At 39.7% G+C, this 18,002-nt stretch overlaps 1 long non-coding RNA gene and 1 pseudogene across 2 annotated transcripts in view; both read left to right on the top strand.

Moving 5' to 3' along the window:
- LOC123776183 (uncharacterized) overlaps positions 1-14,455 on the top strand; it is a 150,236-nt gene extending 135,781 nt beyond the window's left edge. For both annotated transcript variants that reach the window (XR_015722624.1, XR_015722625.1), the window contains one exon: positions 12,490-14,455. This is a non-coding gene — a long non-coding RNA (uncharacterized LOC123776183). The remainder of the gene's footprint in view (positions 1-12,489) is intronic.
- On the top strand, positions 390-8,764 carry LOC123776180 (charged multivesicular body protein 3 pseudogene; annotated as a pseudogene).
- Positions 14,456-18,002: the final 3,547 nt, after the last annotated feature.

Raw genomic sequence — 18,002 nt, 5'->3', positions numbered from 1 at the left:
CACTGTGACTGACCTCTCCTGGGCTGGGACAGTGAGCCCCCCACGTGGTGCCCAAAAGGCCTCAGACCCCATGGGTGACTTGGAGATGCTGAAAAACGGTATGGTGCCTTAGAAAAGGCCTTGGAGAACTTGGTGCTAGACCTGGACATACCACCCCTGCTGGGGTGAATCCCTGGAGCTCTCATCTGTAAAATGGGGAGAGGTTGCTGTCTCGAGCTTTGGTTTCCTCATCTTTCAACAGGGATCCTCAGAGTGGTTAATGACAGCTCAGCTCCTGCATACGAGACCCTGGGCTCCGTAACTGGCACCAAGTAAACTCTTGGTGAGAGTTTTTATTATTACTATTATTATTATTGTTATTATCGATAGAAGCTGCTTGCCTACTGCACATGGTGGGTGTGAAGGTGGAGCCGCTGCCCATGTGCTCTGTGAATGTGCAGAGCTCGGCAGGTGTGAGGAGCAATTGCTTCCGGGGAAGGAAAGGTAAGTGCTTCTAAAGCCTGTTGGTCAAAGCACATTTCAACATGGCTCCTCGGCCAAGTGTCCTGTATTGTCGTAAGTGTTTTTTTTTTCCAAGATTTTATTTATTTATTTGAGAGTGAGAGAGAGTGAGTGAGCGAGAGCACGAGCAGGGGGGGAGTGGCAGACAGAGGCAGAAGGAGAAGCAGACTCCCCACTGAGCAGGGAGCCTGATGTGGGGCTTGATCCCAGGACCCTGGGATCATGACCTGAACCGAAGGCAGCCGCTTAACGACTGAGCCACCCAGGCACCCTGTAAGTTTTTAATTCCAGTTAGTTAATATACAGTGTTCTATTAGTTTTGGGTGGACAGCATAGTGATTCAACCCTTCCATACATCACGGGGTGCTCATCACAAGTGCGCTGCTTCCTCCCCATCCCCTCTTTTACCCATCCCCCGCCCACCTCCCCTCTGGGAACCATCAGTTTGTTCTCTAGAGTTAAGAGTCTGTTTCTTGATTTGTCTCTCTCCCTCTTTCTTCTTTCCCCCTTTACTCTCTTGTTTTGTCTCTCAAATTCCACGTGTGAGGGAAATCATATGGTGTTTGTCTTTGTCTGACAGACTTATTTTGCTTAGCATGATACTCTCCAGCTCTATCCATGTCGTTGCAAAAAATGCCCAATATTTTTGAAATAATAAACGATTTTTTATTTTTGTGAACTCTTCAGAGACTCTATCCCTGGATAAGCCGTTGTTCTGATGTGCTGTGGTTGAGTGAGGGGGTAGCTGATGTGCTCGTGGGAATGTTCCTGACCGGAACCAGGGTGGGGCCCGCTACTGGGGCTGCACTTCCAGCTTCGTGTGAGGTGGTCACAGAGGGAGGGCAAGAGGAGTTGTACCAGAGAAGGCAAGCATGTGAGCCATTGACCTGGAGGAGCGTCAGGACAGAGAAACCATTTCCTGGGTTGCTTAAAAACATGTTACTTCATTTTGCCTGTGAGCCTCGTGGTTCCATTCTACAGGCATCTACTGTTCTGCCACTGAGCCTAGACCCCGTACAAAAGGGGCTATGCATCGAGGAAGCTGAGAAGAGTTATCTCCCTCCTGGTCGAAACATGGAAAGATGGGAGGAATCATGGCTGCCCTTGAAAATAATGTGAAGACACGGATGTGTTAGAACCCGTTATTTTTTATAAGCACATTACAATGTTGCTTCGTGAGGAAAGATTATTGTACAATGTTGTCTGCCAGGTTTTCATGAGGAGTCTTAAATGCAAATGGAAGAAATCCCAGATGTTCATAATGGCAGCCACTGGTCATGACAGTGGTGTCTTGGAGACTCTGGTGCCACACGCCTCATGGTTATGATGCTCCCAGGTGCCCTGCAAGTCCTTGTTCCCATCACTCTGAAACACTCACCTGGGTCAGGCAATTCAGTAAGTTAGGCCAGTCAACGCACACATCTCACCTGCCTAGGGAAATTTGAGGCAGATAATATAGGTACTCAATAAAAATTTAAGACTAATATGATAATAATAATATATGATATTTGTTAAAGACTTACTAGATGCCAGGCCCTTTCATACGTACTTTACATGTGTTGATTAATATTATCCTCACAATAGTCTAATGAGATAGTTAGCATTATTATCACCATGTTCAGAGGTGGGGAAATGCAGCCTTTGAGAACCTGAGTAACTTGGTCAAGAGCACAGTCAGCAGTGGTAGGGCTGGAATTCCACCCAGGCTGACTTACTCTGACCATTAAACCATATGCCGGTGGCCCTACAGACTTGATTTAAAAGTAACATGCATTCGTTGTCGTCGTTGTCATCTCCTTCTTCTTTCTTCTTCCTCTTCCTCTTCTTCTTCTTCTTCTTCTTCTTCTTCTTCTTCTTCTTCTTCTTCTTCTTCTTCTTCTTCTTCTAAGATTTTATTTATTTGAGAGAGAGAGAGGGAGAGAGCACGAACAGGGGGAGAGACAGTGGGACAAGCAGACTCCCTGCTGAGTGAGGAGCCTGATGTGGGGCTCGATCCCAGGTCCCTGAGGCCATGACCTGAGCTGAAGTCAGATGCTTAACTGACTGAGCCACCCAGGGACCCCCAAAAGTAACATGCAGCTTTCAAGAGAAGCGAAGTGTTGAATTAGGGGAATATCCGCTTAAGGTGCTTCTTTAACTGACTACATTTTAATTTTTGGCCCAACAGAATGTTTTTATGAGTATAACTTTAGTAAAAACTTAATAAAAGTTATGCAAAACAAATCTTAGAGCATTGTAGAGCAGGCCCTCAATGATTGGTCTGAGGCCATGGAAGGAAGGAAGGAGGGAGGGAGGAAAAGAGGGAGGTGTGGGGGAAGGAAGAAAGAGAGAGAGAAAGGAAGAAAAAAGGAAAGATAGGAGATTAATTTGATGGTATAAATAGGAACCGTGTGCATCATTGTAAGTCCTCCTATTCTCTTTCTTTATGCTTTTTGCTTCTTTATAGTGTGCTCTTCTCAGAGAAGTGGCTAACAGTGCCCCAACACTGGGCCTAGTTCTGTGTCCTCCACTGTTGGGGGGTGGGGTGACTCAGGATTACAGTAAAGAAGGGAGGATGTCTCTGTTCTCCTGTGTGCAACTCCACCCCAGGCACTGAGGGAAGCTCAAATAGATGTTCCCTTCAGCCTGGGAGCAGGAGCAAACGACAGCCAGACTCTCTCGTCATCCAGTCACATCTCAGGGGTTCAGATATGCTCAGCTCTCTGCCGTTCTCCGCCCTGGCAGATAGGAGGCCTGGAGAAGATGGGGAGGTTGCCAGCCTCCAGGGGCACTGCGTGTATCCCATGGACCACCACCACTCAGTGGTAGCAATGGATGTGGGAGATGACACCAAGATGGAGAACCCCTTCTGAACCCGAGCCTCTTCCAGCTCCACCTGCAGGGCGGACTGCACTGGGGGAGGCAAGGCTTCCAGGAGCCAGCAGAAGCTGGTGCTGAATGTACTACACAGAGCTGAGGGGCCAAGGAACGGTGATGGGGGCGGGGGGGAGCTTGCTCTTAGATAGCACTTTGCAGGGGGCATGGATGGTCTCCAACATCTAGAAGGATTGCAAGGGAGATGGAAGGGAAGATTTCTGCTGGAAAGAGAGAAGCATGGCACACACAGGTCCCTGGAGAAGAGAGAGAAAATGGAAGGCACCCAAGGACAGATGCTTGCCTCACGAAGAGGTGCTCCACTGTTCCAGTGGAGAGGGAGGTGTGCGTGGTGGGCAGAAGGAGCACATCTCCATCTTTGCAGAAGTGCCCAGGCAGTGTCAGCTGTGATGTGATGTGTTAACTAACCTTATTGTTGTAATCATATTGCTGCGGAGGTAGAACTCTCCTAAAGTGCTCTGAAACACAAGAGAAAGTAGATTCCACCTTTGGAGGGGCAGAAGAGGCAGTGGCGGGTGACACAACTCGCTAAGTCTTTTCCACCGTTAACTGATGCCAATGGGTACTTGACTTAGGGATAGTTTCTGTGTGCATTTGTCCATTTTGACTTTGTAGTATAGTTTTTTCAGGGGTGCTGTGGACTGCCTTGTGTCCTCCTAAAATCCATGTGAAGCCCTAATCCCCAATGTGACTCTATTTGGAGTGAAAGGAAGTAATTAAGGCATAATAGGGTCTTGGGGTGGCATCTTGCTCTGATAGGATTAATGTCCTGATGAGAGATACCAAAGAGCGTCTACTCCCCGTCCATCAGGTGAGAACACAGCAAGAAGGCTGCCGTCTGCTGCTGGGAGAGAGCCCTCCCTAGGAACAGGACTAGCTGGCCCCTTGATCTTGGGCTGCCCTGTTTCCAGAACCCTAAGAAAATAAATTCTTGTGTTTACTGCATGGGCTGTGGTATTTTGGCAGCCCAAGCACTCTAAGAAAGGAGAAAAAAAGAGATGCTCTAAATATCTGCAAACCCAATCTCCTGTAGGCTGTGTTCAGTCAGAGAAGATTGTAAAGTGAAGACTTTTGGTAAAACTTCGGCTTTCTTTATGGGGGCTGAGGGATTATCCCCAAACGGTCCATCTGAGCCCCAAGGTTTGTATTTGGGAGGCCAACATTTATTTTGAAAAGTCTGGATACATTTTGAAAATGAAAAGTGCTGTATGGAAAGTAGCACTATTAAAGAAGAGAGTGAATAAAAGATGAGAGAAAGAACCTAAAAAAGAAAAAAGATCCTACAAAGAGGAGAATGCTTAGACCAACTTTAGTACTGAATATTTCCTTTTAAAAAAAATTCATGTCTTCTAAAATCAACTCCAAATGGAATCATATAAACTCAAACACTAGAATCAGGGGAATTTTCCAGTGAGGGAGAACATTTTGATAATATTAGTAATTTAGTATTCTCATAAGGAAATAAAAAGGAAATTAATTCAATGATTTGTTACAAATAGTTACAAAAAAGTACAGTTTCAGAGATTAGTGGGGAATACAGTTCCTGCTGGAGGCAACAATTCTCTGTTCTGCTAGAGGGGATGAATTATAATATTTTATTTGTGTTTGAGGTGGAAGAGGGGAATGGGAAGCTCTCTGGCTCCTGCCCCCTTGTCCTGGAAAAAGTACACACATATAGGGAATATATTTCCTGCTTTCTTGCCTTATTGAATTTCTGTTCCCTTTTTTTCTCTTGTTAATATTTGCTTGAAATTTTTTCCATCTTTACTGAGATAAAATTAACATGTAATATTGTGTTCGTTTAAGGTGTACTATGTGATGAGTTGAGCCTGTATATATTGCAATATGATTACAACAATAAGGTTAGTTAACACATCACATCACATAGTTACTTGTGTGTGTGTGTGTGTGTGTATATGGTGAGAACTTTTAAGATCTACTCTCTTAGCAACTTTCAAGTATATAGTATAATATTGTTAACTATTGTCATCATGCTAAACATTAAGTCCCAAATATTATTCACCCCAAAGCTGAAGGTTTATATCCTTCGACCACCTTCACACATCCCCCTCCCCTTCCCACCCCCGGTCCCTGGCAACTTCCAATCTACTGTTTCTATAATTCAGTTTTTCTAGATTCTGCATATAAGTAAGATCATACAGTATTTGTTTTTCTCTGACTTATTTCATTTAGCATAATGCCCTCAAGGTTCATCCATGTTGTTGCAGATAATATTCCATTATATGAATGGAATACACACACACACACACACACACATATCTAGATAGATGTATATAGATAGATAGATAGATAGATAGATAGATAGATAGATAGATAGATATTTCACATTTTCTTTTCAGTCATCCGTTGATAGATACATTGTTGTTTTCATGTCTTGACTATTGTAAATAATGCTAAAATAAACCTAAGGACACAGATATCTCTTTAAGATAGTGATTTCATTTCCTTCTGATATGTGCCCAAAATAGAATTGATAAATCATATGGTAGTTTATTTTTAAGTTTTTTGTTTGTTTGTTTGTTTTGGTTTTTTGGAGGAACCACCATACTCTTTTCCAAAATGGCCGTTCCTATTTATATTTCCACCAACAGTCTATGTATTTCCTTCTCTTTATATTCCAGCTAGCACTTGTTATTTGTTGTCTCTTCAATAATAGCCATCCTAACCTATATGAGGTGATGACTCCTTGTGGTTTTGATTTGCATTTCTCTGACAATTAGCAATATGATGAATGTGGTAGACTTTTCCACGTACCTGTTGGCCATTTGCAGATCTTCCTTGGGAAAATATCTATCCAGGTCCCATTTTTAATTGGCTTATTTGGGTTTAGTTTTTTGGATTTTGTTACTGAGTTTGACTTCCTTATATATTTTGGACATTAACTTCTTATCAGATATGCAGTTTGCAAATATTTTCTTCCATTCCAGAGATCGCCTTTTCATTTTTTTGATTATTTCTTTTCCTCTGCCAAACCTTTTTGGATTGATGTGGTACCACTCATTTAATTTTGCTTTTGTTTCTTGTGCTTTCGGTGTCAAATCCAAAAACCATTGTTATGGCCAAGGTCAAGGAGCTTACACCCCTATTTTCTTCTAGAACTTTTACAGTTTCAGATCTTACATCTAAGTCTTAATCCATTTTGTGAGTAGTGTAAGATAAGGGTGTAGTTCATTCTTCTGCGTGTGAATATCTAGTTTTCCCAACACCATTTATTGAAGAGACTATCTTTTCTCCATTGAGAAGTATTAGCTCCTTTGCCAAATACTAGTTGATCATATATGCATGGGTTTATTTCTGAGTTCTCAATTCTGTTCCAGTGGTCTATATGTCTGTTTTTATACCTACTTTTTTTGATTACTCTAGCTTTGTGATTGAATTTGAAATCAGGAATTGTGATACATTCAACTTAGCTCTTCTTTCTCAGGATGGTTTGGTTATTTAGGGTCTTTCATGTTTCCATATGAATTTTAGGACTTTACCCCTATTTCCATAAAGAACACCATTCAAGTCTTAATGGGGGTTGCACTGAATCTATAGATCACTTTGACTAGCATGGACGTTTTAACAATGTTGGTTCTTCTAATCCATGAACACAGAATATCCTTTCATTTAATTGTGTTTTCTTTAGTTTCTTTCATCAATGTTTTATAGTTTGAAACTATACAAATCTTTCACCTCCTTGGTTAAATTTATTCCTAAGAAATTTTCTTTGGATGCTATTCTAAACGCTGGGGCGGGAGGTGTCTTTATTTTGTTTTCAAATAGTTCCTTATTAGTGTACAGCAATGCAATTGCTTCTCTGATGTTGATCTTGCTGATTAGAAAAGGAAATGAGAGCTGCAGATAGGCAAATAAGAGATATCCAAAGAGAAAAAGAAAGAGTGAAACAATCTGTGAAAGATGCTGCCAAGAAGGGCCAGAAGGATGTCTGTGTGGTTCCGGCTAATGAGATGATAGGTCAAGGAAGGCTGTGAGCAAGCTTTGTGCATCCAAAGCTCACATGAACTCTCTGCTTATGGGGATGAAGAATCAGTTGGTGGTTTGAAGGTGGCTGGTTCCTGTCCTGCACAAGAGCACCGAAGTGATGAAGGCCACTCAGAGTCTGTGAAGATCTCATCAATCCAGGGCACCATACAGGAATTCTCCAAAAAGATTATGAAGGCTGGGATCATGGAAGAGGTGGTAGATGATATGTTTGAAAGCATGGATGGTCTAGAAGAAATGGAAGAAGCAGCAAAAGTGGGATTGATAAAGTTTTGTTTGAAATTACAGCAGGGGCCTTTGGCAAAGCACCTTGTAATGTGACTGATATATTTTGGAGGCCAAAGCCACCTCAGAAAATAAGGAGTAGGAAAAAGCTTGGAGGTTATGCAGTCCTAGCTGGCCATGCTCCACAGTGTGGAGCTGCTACCTGGGCCATCAGGCTCTTCATGGCTCACCTGTCAGATCACATACTCTCCCCTGACACAGCCACCTTTTTATGTGTCTCTTGCATGATACCTCTGCGAGAAGGCCCTGCATGCTGGGGGAGGTTCTTTGCTAAAATCTCTTCACGCTCTGCAGAGGTTTTGGGATCTCAGTGGGGTTGTTCTTGTAAGAGGTGGCATAATAAAGCATCATTTTCAGGATTATAAACAGAATTTCTTTCTTAAGGGAAGGGCAGAGAAACCTGTCTTCTCTCAAAGCACTTCTGGGAATAGAGTTATTGACCTGAATGATGAGGACTGTGTACTTTTTTTTGTTGTTTATAAAACACTATATAAATAGATTTTAATGAATTTCTGCTTTAACACAGAAAAATAAAGTTTTTAGAGTTTTCTACATGTAAGATCAAGTCATCTACAAAGAGAGACAATTTTCTTCTTCATTTTGTTGGATGCTTTTTATTTTATTTCTTGCCTGATTGCTCTGGCTTTACCTTGGCACCAAAGCCAGATAAGTCCTCTGGCTAGGTCTTCCAGTACTGTGTTGAATAGGAGTGGGCACCGCTGTCCTGTTCCTGATCTTAGAGGAACATTTCATCATTGAATATGTTGTTAGCTGTGGAGTTGTCATATATGGCCTTCATTATGTTGAGATATGTTACTTCCATACCTAATTTGTTAAGAGTTTTTATCATGAAAGGACGTTGAATTTTTTTAAATGATCCACCCTATCTATTGAGATGATTATATTATTTTTATCTTTTATTCTATTAATGTAATATACATCACATTTATTGATTTGTATTTGTTGAACCATCCTTGCATTCCAGGGATGAATCCCACTGGATCATGGTGTGTGATCCTTTCAATTGTTGTTGAATGCTGTTTGCTAGTACTTCGTTGAGAATCTTGTGTCTATGTTCACCAGGGATATTGGCCTGTAGTTTTTTTCTTGTACTGTCCTTATCTGGCTTTGGTATCAAGGTAATGCTAGTAGCATCATGGGATGAATTTGGGAGAGTTCCCTCCTCTTCAGTTTTTTGGCAGAATTTGAGAAGGATTGATGTTAATTCTTCTTTAAATGTTTAGTAGGATTCATGAGTGAAATAATCTCGTCCTAGGCTTTCCTTGGAGGTTTTCAATAACTGATTCAATCTCCTCACCTATTATTGGATGTAAAGATTTTCTATTTCTTTATGATTCAGTACCACCAGGTTGCATATTTCTAGTAATTTATCTATTTCTTCTAGGTTATCCAATTTTTGGCATAAATTGTTCATAGTAGTCTCTTACAGTTCTTTGTATTTCTGTATCATTTGTAATGTCTCCTTTGTCAGTTACAATTTTATTTGAATTCCCTCTCTTTTTCTTGTTTAATCTAACTAAAGATTTGTCAACTTTATCTTTTCAAAGAACTATTAGTTTTTTAAAAATCTTTTTAATTATTTTCCTATTCTCTATTTCATTTATTTCTATTTCATTTCTGCTCTAATCTTTATAATTTTCTTCCTTCTACTTACTTTGGTTTAGTTTTTTCTTCTTTTTCTAGTTCCTTGTAATGTTAAGTTGTTTTTTGAGATCTATCTTTTTTCTTTCTTTTTTTCTTTTTAAAGATTTTATTTATTTATTTGACGGAGATAGAGACAGCCAGCGAGAGAGGGAACACAAGCAGGGGGAGTGGGAGAGGAAGAAGCAGGCTCATAGCGGAGGAGCCTGACGTGGGGCTCGATCCCATAATGCCGGGATCCCGCCCTGAGCTGAAGGCAGGCTCTTAACCGCTGTGCCACCCAGGTGCCCCGAGATCTATCTTTTTTCTTAATGCATGCATTTATAGCTATGCATTCTCCTCTTAGAACTGTTTTTCTGCATCCCATAAGTTTTAGTATGTTGCATTTCCATCTTTGTTTGACTCAAGATATATTTTGATTTCCCTTGTCATTTTTTTTTTTGACCCATTGGGTGTTCAAGAGTGTGTGGTTTAACCTCTTTCTCTGTGCCTATGAGATAAGTAGATGGTGACTATCACTATCAGGGTACTTGCTATGTCGTATGTGTGCATTTCACTAGGTGTGCTCCCTGGAGCAAAGAGTCTATGTTATTAATCTTTATGTTGTCAATGGTTGCGTAATGCTTAAAAATGAGTTCTGGATGGCCATATTGGTTTTCGGATAAAGGAATAGGGGAAAAAATATAACAAGCTTATTATTACAGGGAGACAAATAGATTTGAAAACAAATATGTTCATTAAAGGCCTTGTAAGAAGTTTACACAGGAATGCAAAAAAGAAAGGTGATCGGTTCTAAGTGATGGGTGGTGGCATGAAAAAGACTCAAAGAGTAGGTGATTTTGGAGATCATTTCAAAAAGATAAACGCTGGTTTGCTTGCCAGGGATGGGGGACGAGGTATTAGATGCACTGCAGACAGAAAAAAAGGCTGAGCAGAGATAGGGCTCATGGTGGCATGGAACAGCATTGTGAATGACAGAGATGGGAGACGTGAGAAATTTGCTGGGATGAGCAAAGGAGTGGACAGAAGTTTGGTGAGAGAAAATTCCAGAGAAGAATATCTGTATGTCATGCTAAGGAGTTTGAACTTTATCTTAAGGGCAATAGAGGTCTGCGAGAGGTTTTTAAGCACAAGTGGTTTAAATAGAACTGCTTTTTGGTTTTGTTGTTAAGGAAGATCTCAGTTGATGATTGTGTTCAGGAGTGTTTTACAAGCTTGGGATCACAGTAGACAAGTGTTTTAGGGAGAGGGACTACTGGGAAGAATGTGGGAAAGCTAGAGATCAGAAAGGCTTAGTTCACCAAAACAAAACAAGACAAAACAAACCAACATTCAGGGCACAGAGACCATAGAAGGGGTACCAAAGAGGAACCAATTAGGATCACGCTGCAGTTGGGGGCACAGAGGAGAGGAGAGTGACGCAAGAGAACTTGAAGAGAAAGGACAATGTGTGGCACTGACTGGATATGCAGGCAATGGATGAGGCTCAGGTGACTCCCAGTTTGGCTTGAGTGACTTGGGTGGACGGTTATGCCATTTATGACAATAGAAGAGCAGATCTGGGGAGGGGGATTCGATCAGTGGAGGTGCTTGTGGAATACCAGGTTGAGATGGTTCAGCAGGCAGGGTGTAATTTGGGAGTGGGGTTTGAAACAGAAATGACGACACTGGTGTCAGCAGCATCTAGACCAGTGAAAGTTCAGGGAGTGAAGAAGATGACCTAGGGAAAATCTCATTCAATGTATTATGAAATAAAAACAGCACTAAAAATAAAATCCTGGGTAGAGAGAGGGTTTCAGCATTTAAGAAATGGGCAGGAGCCAGAGAAGGAACTGGTGGATTTCTATATTTCTGACTGGGAAGGAGAGAGATAAAATAATAAGCAACCAGAGAGTCAAACCAAAACAAAGACCAAAGGAGTTTAAAGTTTACAAATCAACAAAGGGGAGAGGGGCAAATGCAGCAGAGGTGAACATTCTATATGAAGAGAGATGATGGAATTGGATGAAGAATGGGTAGAGGGGTAGATATCATACCCACACATGCATGGGTAGAGGAGAAGATGGAGGGTCCCATGAAATGGAAGGAAAGGGAATAAATTGGGGGAGAGGGTAGGGAGGACTCCAGAATTATTTATAGATGAAAGGATGGTGATTCCTATCTATTAACCCATATTTTCTCAGTAAAGTAAGAGCTAAGTTCACTTGCTGAAAGAAGGAAGGTGGATGGTTGGAAAGAAATAAGAAAATTGGAAAAGAGGCAGAATAGGAACTTTGGGAATTGGAAGAGGACCCGCTTGGATATAAACATAGTCATGAATTGGAGGAGTTCTAATGGAATCCCGTGCACCTCCTCACTTCCCTGATGGAAGACACATTTCTGACTGTCAGAAAAAAGGATGGAAATTTCCGAAGTACAGAAATTTTCTAAATAACTTGTATAACAGAAACTATATCTTAATGAAGTATGAAAATCCACAACGTTTTTTTATCAAAATAAAAAAGAAAAGCCAAGCAAAGTAGCCATTGAGCTATGTTGGGATTGGGATCACAAGTACCCAAGGATCAAAGAGGAAACAACTAGTATGGACTGTGGATAGAAACCATTGTTATGATGCCCTTCCCCCTAACTAACAGACAAACAAACAAATAAAAGCTACTCCAAGCCTAAGAGTAGATAGATTACACTGCTATGCTGGTAGCAAGATAGGTTTGCAGGCTCTAACTTCGGGGTGACACAAATTTAAACAGTTTCGAGTGCTTAGCAACTCAGCCATAAGAGCAGTGTCAGATGGTAGATGGCCAGTTTGACCCAACGCTGAGGGTTTTTGTATTCTATGTAGCAGAAGGACAGAGCAGAGGGTCCTTCCCTGGAGAAGCAGCTGAGGCCTAAGTAGAAGGCCAGCATCCAATTAAAAAGAGCCTTGGATCAAAAGCTTCAGCTTCCTTGTCCCAGTAAAACAGACAATGTTCTGGTCAGTCTAATCAAGACAAAAAGATATAAATTAAACATTAATCATCAATTAAAAAAAGCTGTTCATAATCTAGTAATAGAAATGTACTGTCTTGATATGATTTAAAATTTCTCTCTGAGACAAACAGCCAATATGATATTTAGAAGTAAAACATCAGGAACATTTTCTTTCTTTCTTTCTTTTTTTAGGAGCAGTCTTATTAAAGGTAAGAGCAAGATAAAAGATGACATCATTGAGATGATACTGTATATGGAAAACCCAAAAGACTCCACCCCCAAATTACTAGAACTTATAGAGCAATTCAGTAATGTGGCTGGATACAAAATCAATGCTCAGAAATCAGTTGCATTTCTATACACGAACAATGAGACTGAAGAGAAATTAGGGAATCCATTCCATTTACAGTAGCACCAAAAATTATATGTTATCTCAGAATTAACTTAACCGAGAGGTAAAGGATCTATATTCTAGAAACTACAGATCACTCATGAAAGACATTGAAGAAGACACAAAAAGATAGAAAAGTATTCCATGTTCATGGATTGGAAGAATAAACATAGTTGAAATGTCTATGTTACCCAGAGCAATCTGCATTTTCAATGCCATCCCGATCAAAATACCAAAGACATTTTTCAAAGAGCTGGAACAAACAGCCCTTAAATTTGTGCGGAACCAGAAAAGGCCCTGAATCACCAAGGAATTGTTGAAAAGGAAAAACAAAGCTGGGGGCATCATGTTGCCAGATTTCAAGCTATACTACAAAGCTGTGATCACAAAGACAGCATGGTACTGGCACAAAAACAGACACATAGATCAATGGAACTTTGGGCAACTAATCTTTGATAAAGCAGGAAAAAACAGTCAGTGGAAAAAAGACAGTCTCTTCAATAAATGGTGCTGGGAAAATTGGACAGCTATATGCAAAAGAATGAAATTTGACCACTCTCTCACACCATACACAAAGATAAACTCCAAATGGATGAAAGACCTCGATGTGAGACAGGAATCCAAAAATCCTAGAGGAGAACATAGGCTGCAACCTCTTTGACATCGGCCAGAGCAACTTTTTTCATGACACATCTCCAAAGGCAAGAGAAACAAAAGATAAAATGAAGTTGTGGGACTTCACCAAGATAAAAGCTTCTGCACAGCCAAGGAAACAGTCAAAAAAACTAAGAGGCAGCCTATGGAATGGGAGAAGATATTTGCAATTGACACTACAGATAAAGACTAGTATCCAAGATCTACAAAGAATTTCTCAAACTCAATACACGGGAAACAAATAATCAAATCATAAAATGGGCAGAAGATATGAACAGACACTTTTCCAATGAAGACATACAAATGGCTAACAGACACATGAAAAAATGTTCAAAATCATTAGCCATCAGGGAAATTCAGATCAAAACCACCTTGAGATACCACCTTATGCCAGTTAGAATGGCAAAAATGGACAAGGCAGGAAACAACAAATGTTGGAGAGGATGTGGAGAAAGGGGATCCCTCTTACACTGCTGGTGGGAATGCAAGTTGGTACAGCCACTTTGGAAAACAGTGTGGAGGTCCCTTAAAAAGTTAAAAATTGAGCTACCCTGTGATCCAGCAATTGCACTACTGGGTATTTACCCCAAAGACGTAGTAAAGAGAAGGGCCATATGTACCCCAATGTTCATAGTAGCATTATCCACAATAGCTAAATCGTGGAAGGAGCCGAGATGCCCTTCAACAGATGACTGGATTAAGAAGATGTGGTCCATATGTACAATGTAATATTACTCAGCCATCAGAAAGAACAATTACCCAACATTTGCAGCAACATGGACGGGACTAGAAGAGATTATGCTAAGTGAAATAAGTCACGCAGAGAAAGACAATTATCATATGGTTTCACTCATTTATGGAACATAAGAAATAGCAGGAAGATCGGTAGGAGAAAGAAGGGAAGAATGAAGAGGGAGTAAACAGAAAGGGGAATGACCCATGAGAGACTATGGACTCTGGGAGACAAACTGAGGGCTTCAGAGGGGAGGGGGCTGGGGGACTGGGATAGGCCGGTGATGGGTGGGTATTAAGGAGGGCACGTATTGCATGGTGCACTGGGTGTTATATGCAAGTAACGAATCATGGAACATTACATCAAAAACTAAGGATATACTGTATGGTGACTAACATAACATAATAAAAAATTATTATTAAAAAAAGACATCATAGCTATTCATTTTACACTATTCTGAAGTTACAGCCAATGTAAAAGGGCAGAAAAGAGAAATAAGAAATATAATTCTTGGAGAAGGAAGAAAAATTATTATTTATAGACAATATGATTTTCTACCTAGAAAACCCATGAGACTAAATTGAAAAATTATGGGAGCTAGTTAGGAGTTCAGAAACATGGTCAGTTATAAAATTAATATATAAAAAGTTCACTACATGCCAGAATTTTATCAATTAAAAAGCATCATAAAAAATTCCTGCTCACTGGAGTACGTAATCTAAAATATCTAGGAATAAATTTAATAAAAGTTCTGCAGCAGCTACATGAAAAACAATGGGAAAATTTTACTGAGGGACATCAAAAAAAAAAAAAAAAAACCCCGAAATAAGACACTGCTGCTGTATTCATTAATGGTAGAATATGGCAGTATAAAAATATTGTTAGTCCCCAAACAGATGTATTAATTTAATGTGATTTATATACAAATCCCCAACTGTTTTATGAAACTAGTTAAAATTATTATGACTTTACCTACACACGTGAGCTTATTCTCATAAAAGCCAAGAAGAAACTGAAAAAAAAAAAAAACGAGAGGAAATTTGTACCACCAGGGAGCTACAATTATTATAACTGTACATTTGTACATCATACAGACCGATATAGAACCCAAAACAGACCCTAGGATAATGAAGAACTTAGGCGACGGTAATGTTGAAATTTAAATTGGTGAACAAAGGATTGCTTATCCACTATGTGAAGCTAGAGCAAATGGTTGGCTATTAAGGTCACATCCTCTACGAGACCAGTGTAAATGCCTGTCTGGATTTGCTAGGCTCCTCCAGCCTCCAGAGCGCAGCCTCCATCGCTGCTGTCTGTCACACAAGACATAGAGCTCTTCCAGCACCCAAGTCGGACCCAGCTGAGTCCACGGAGTCCACCCTTCCCTAGCAGTGCGTGGGTGGAACACCTCAGAAGCACAAACCTTGACCATTAAAAGAAAGGAGATAGAGAGTCGACAGATCACTTCCTTTCTCCTCACCTCTCTCTGCTCCATGGGACTCAGGCATTGGCTCTGTCGGCTTCTCTGCTGACATCCTGATGACTGACCGACAGCTGGGTTTTACTGTGAAGCCATGGCCAACCCTGGTAATAATGCACCACTTTTGATTTTCTTTCCTCCTGCCCTTCCTCATTTTCCCTTTCTTCTCCCTCTTGATGCCCTGGGATCCCTCTCCCCCCAATCTTTTAACATGTAAAGCTTTTCCTGCTTTGCAGGGAACACGGTCTTTCTTTGCACTGCATACTAAAATACATCGTAGATCTATGAGAACATTACAGTGTAAAAACTGCATAAAAGATGAAAAAAACTATTAGTTTGTCTATAAATGCGTACGTTATTGAGGTGTGGAAAATCTTTTTAATGCAAGAATTTAATAAGTTTAACTTTCCAAATTTTAAACTTCTGCAGATTAGAAATATAAACAAAATTAAGTAACAACAAACAAAAAATATCTGGAATGCCTTTGGTCTAAACAGATTAACATATTAATATATTGGTGTAGGTTTATATATGAAGAGTTTTCATAAATCAATAAAAATATGTCTCATTAGAAAAATAGACTAAGGCTTGAATAAGTAATCCACAAAAAAGACACACAAATGATCCAAAAACACATGAAAAAAATATTCAGGGTTACTAAAGCCAAGGAAATACAAAGGAAAAGAACAATGATTTATTGTTTTCTCTGATAAGATTTGCTAAAATTCAAACTAAAGGCAGTGTTACAAATCGGAGAGGGTGCATCTGTATTTTTGCAAACTACTTGGAGTTCTGTAAATTGCCATGTTCTTTCTGGCAATATGTATCAAAGGGTTTAAAAATGTTCTTATTCATTAAACCAGTAAATCCACATATAAAAATTTATGCTAAGGAAATAACCAGAGATCTAAGACTTATGTGGAAGTACATTCACAGACACATTTATAATAAACAATTGGAACCAATATAAATACCAAAGAAAGGAACTGTTTAATTACATGTTTGTGTATTAATAAGATGGGATTCTCTGCACTTACTTCAAATTATGGTTTTGAAAATATAGAAGGTTGTAGAAAAATGTTCCTGATATAGGCTGGAATATAAAAATGCTTATAAAACTAATGCAAAATAAACTTTTAAATAAAAAAAGAAAACAAAGGGCTTACACAATATGTGCAACTCTTTTCTCTCCCTTCACATCTTCTCCAAAACAAAATTAAGCTAAACTCAACAAGAAATAGAAGCACAAACATTAAAAAATTAATGTTGAGTCACTCGGGTTTTTTTTCTAGAATAATTATTGCTCCCATAATCATAAGATATTATTTTAAAATGATTTTGGACCATAGACCTAAATGTGAAAGATGAAACTATAAAAATTCTAGAAAAAACATAAAATCAAATCTTTGGCACCTTGAGGTAGGCAAAGATTCCTTAGGACATAAAAAGCTCAAACCATCAGGGGTGCCTGGGTAGCGCAGCCGTTAAGTGGCTGCCTTTGGCTCAGAGTGTGATCCCAGCGTTCTGGGATTGAGCCCCGCATCAGGCTCCTCCGCTGTGAGCCTGCTTCTTCCTCTCCCACTCCCCCTACTTGTGTTCCCTCTCTCGCTGGCTGTCTCTGTGTCAAATAAATAAATAAAATCTTTAAAAAAAAAAAAAGCTCAAACCATCAAGAAAAAAAGGTAACAATTGGACTTTATCAAAACTTAAAATTTTGCTTTCAAAAGATACTGTTAATAAATGAAAGAGCAAGCCAGATGAAAGTAAAATATTTTCAATACATGTATTTAACAAAGAAATTGTATCTAGATTATATGAAGAACCCCTATAACTCAAGAGGAGGAAAACCTGATTTGAAAATAGACAAAAGATTTGAAAGCACGCTTTACGAAGGATCTGCAAATGGCTAATAAGCACAGGAAAAGATGGTCAAAATAATGTAGTTATCAAGGAAGTACAAATTAAAACCACAAAGAGACATCACTACATGGTTGAAATTTAAATGGATAATCATACTAAATGTTGACAAGGACGTGAAACAACCAGAACTCTCATGTATTGCTGTGGAGACATAAAATGGTGCCACTACTTTGGAAAACTGTTAGTTTCTTGAAAAGTTAAACATATTGCTCCCATACCACCAGCTGTTCTATTCCTAGGTATTTACCCCAAAGGAATAAGAACATATGCCCACACGAAATGTTGGGCACAATGTTCATGACCATGTGTTTGAAATAGCCTCAAACTGGAAATAACCCGTGTCCATGAACAGATGAATAAATAAGCAACTAGTGGTACATTTATACAATTGATTATTACTCAGCAATGAAAAAAGTGAATTACTGATCTATGCACCAATATGGATGAATCTCCAAGTAATTTTACTGAGGGAAAGGAGCCAGATGCAAAGGGCCACCTACTGTGTGATTGTATTTATAGAATCTGCT

The sequence above is a fragment of the Ursus americanus genome, chromosome 2 (assembly GCF_024610735.1).
Source record: "Ursus americanus isolate L20-20 chromosome 2, mUrsAme1.1.p, whole genome shotgun sequence".
Lineage (NCBI taxonomy): Eukaryota > Metazoa > Chordata > Mammalia > Carnivora > Ursidae > Ursus > Ursus americanus.
Note: the sequence above shows the minus strand (reverse complement) of the source record. Positions and strands in the feature narration are given on the sequence as shown.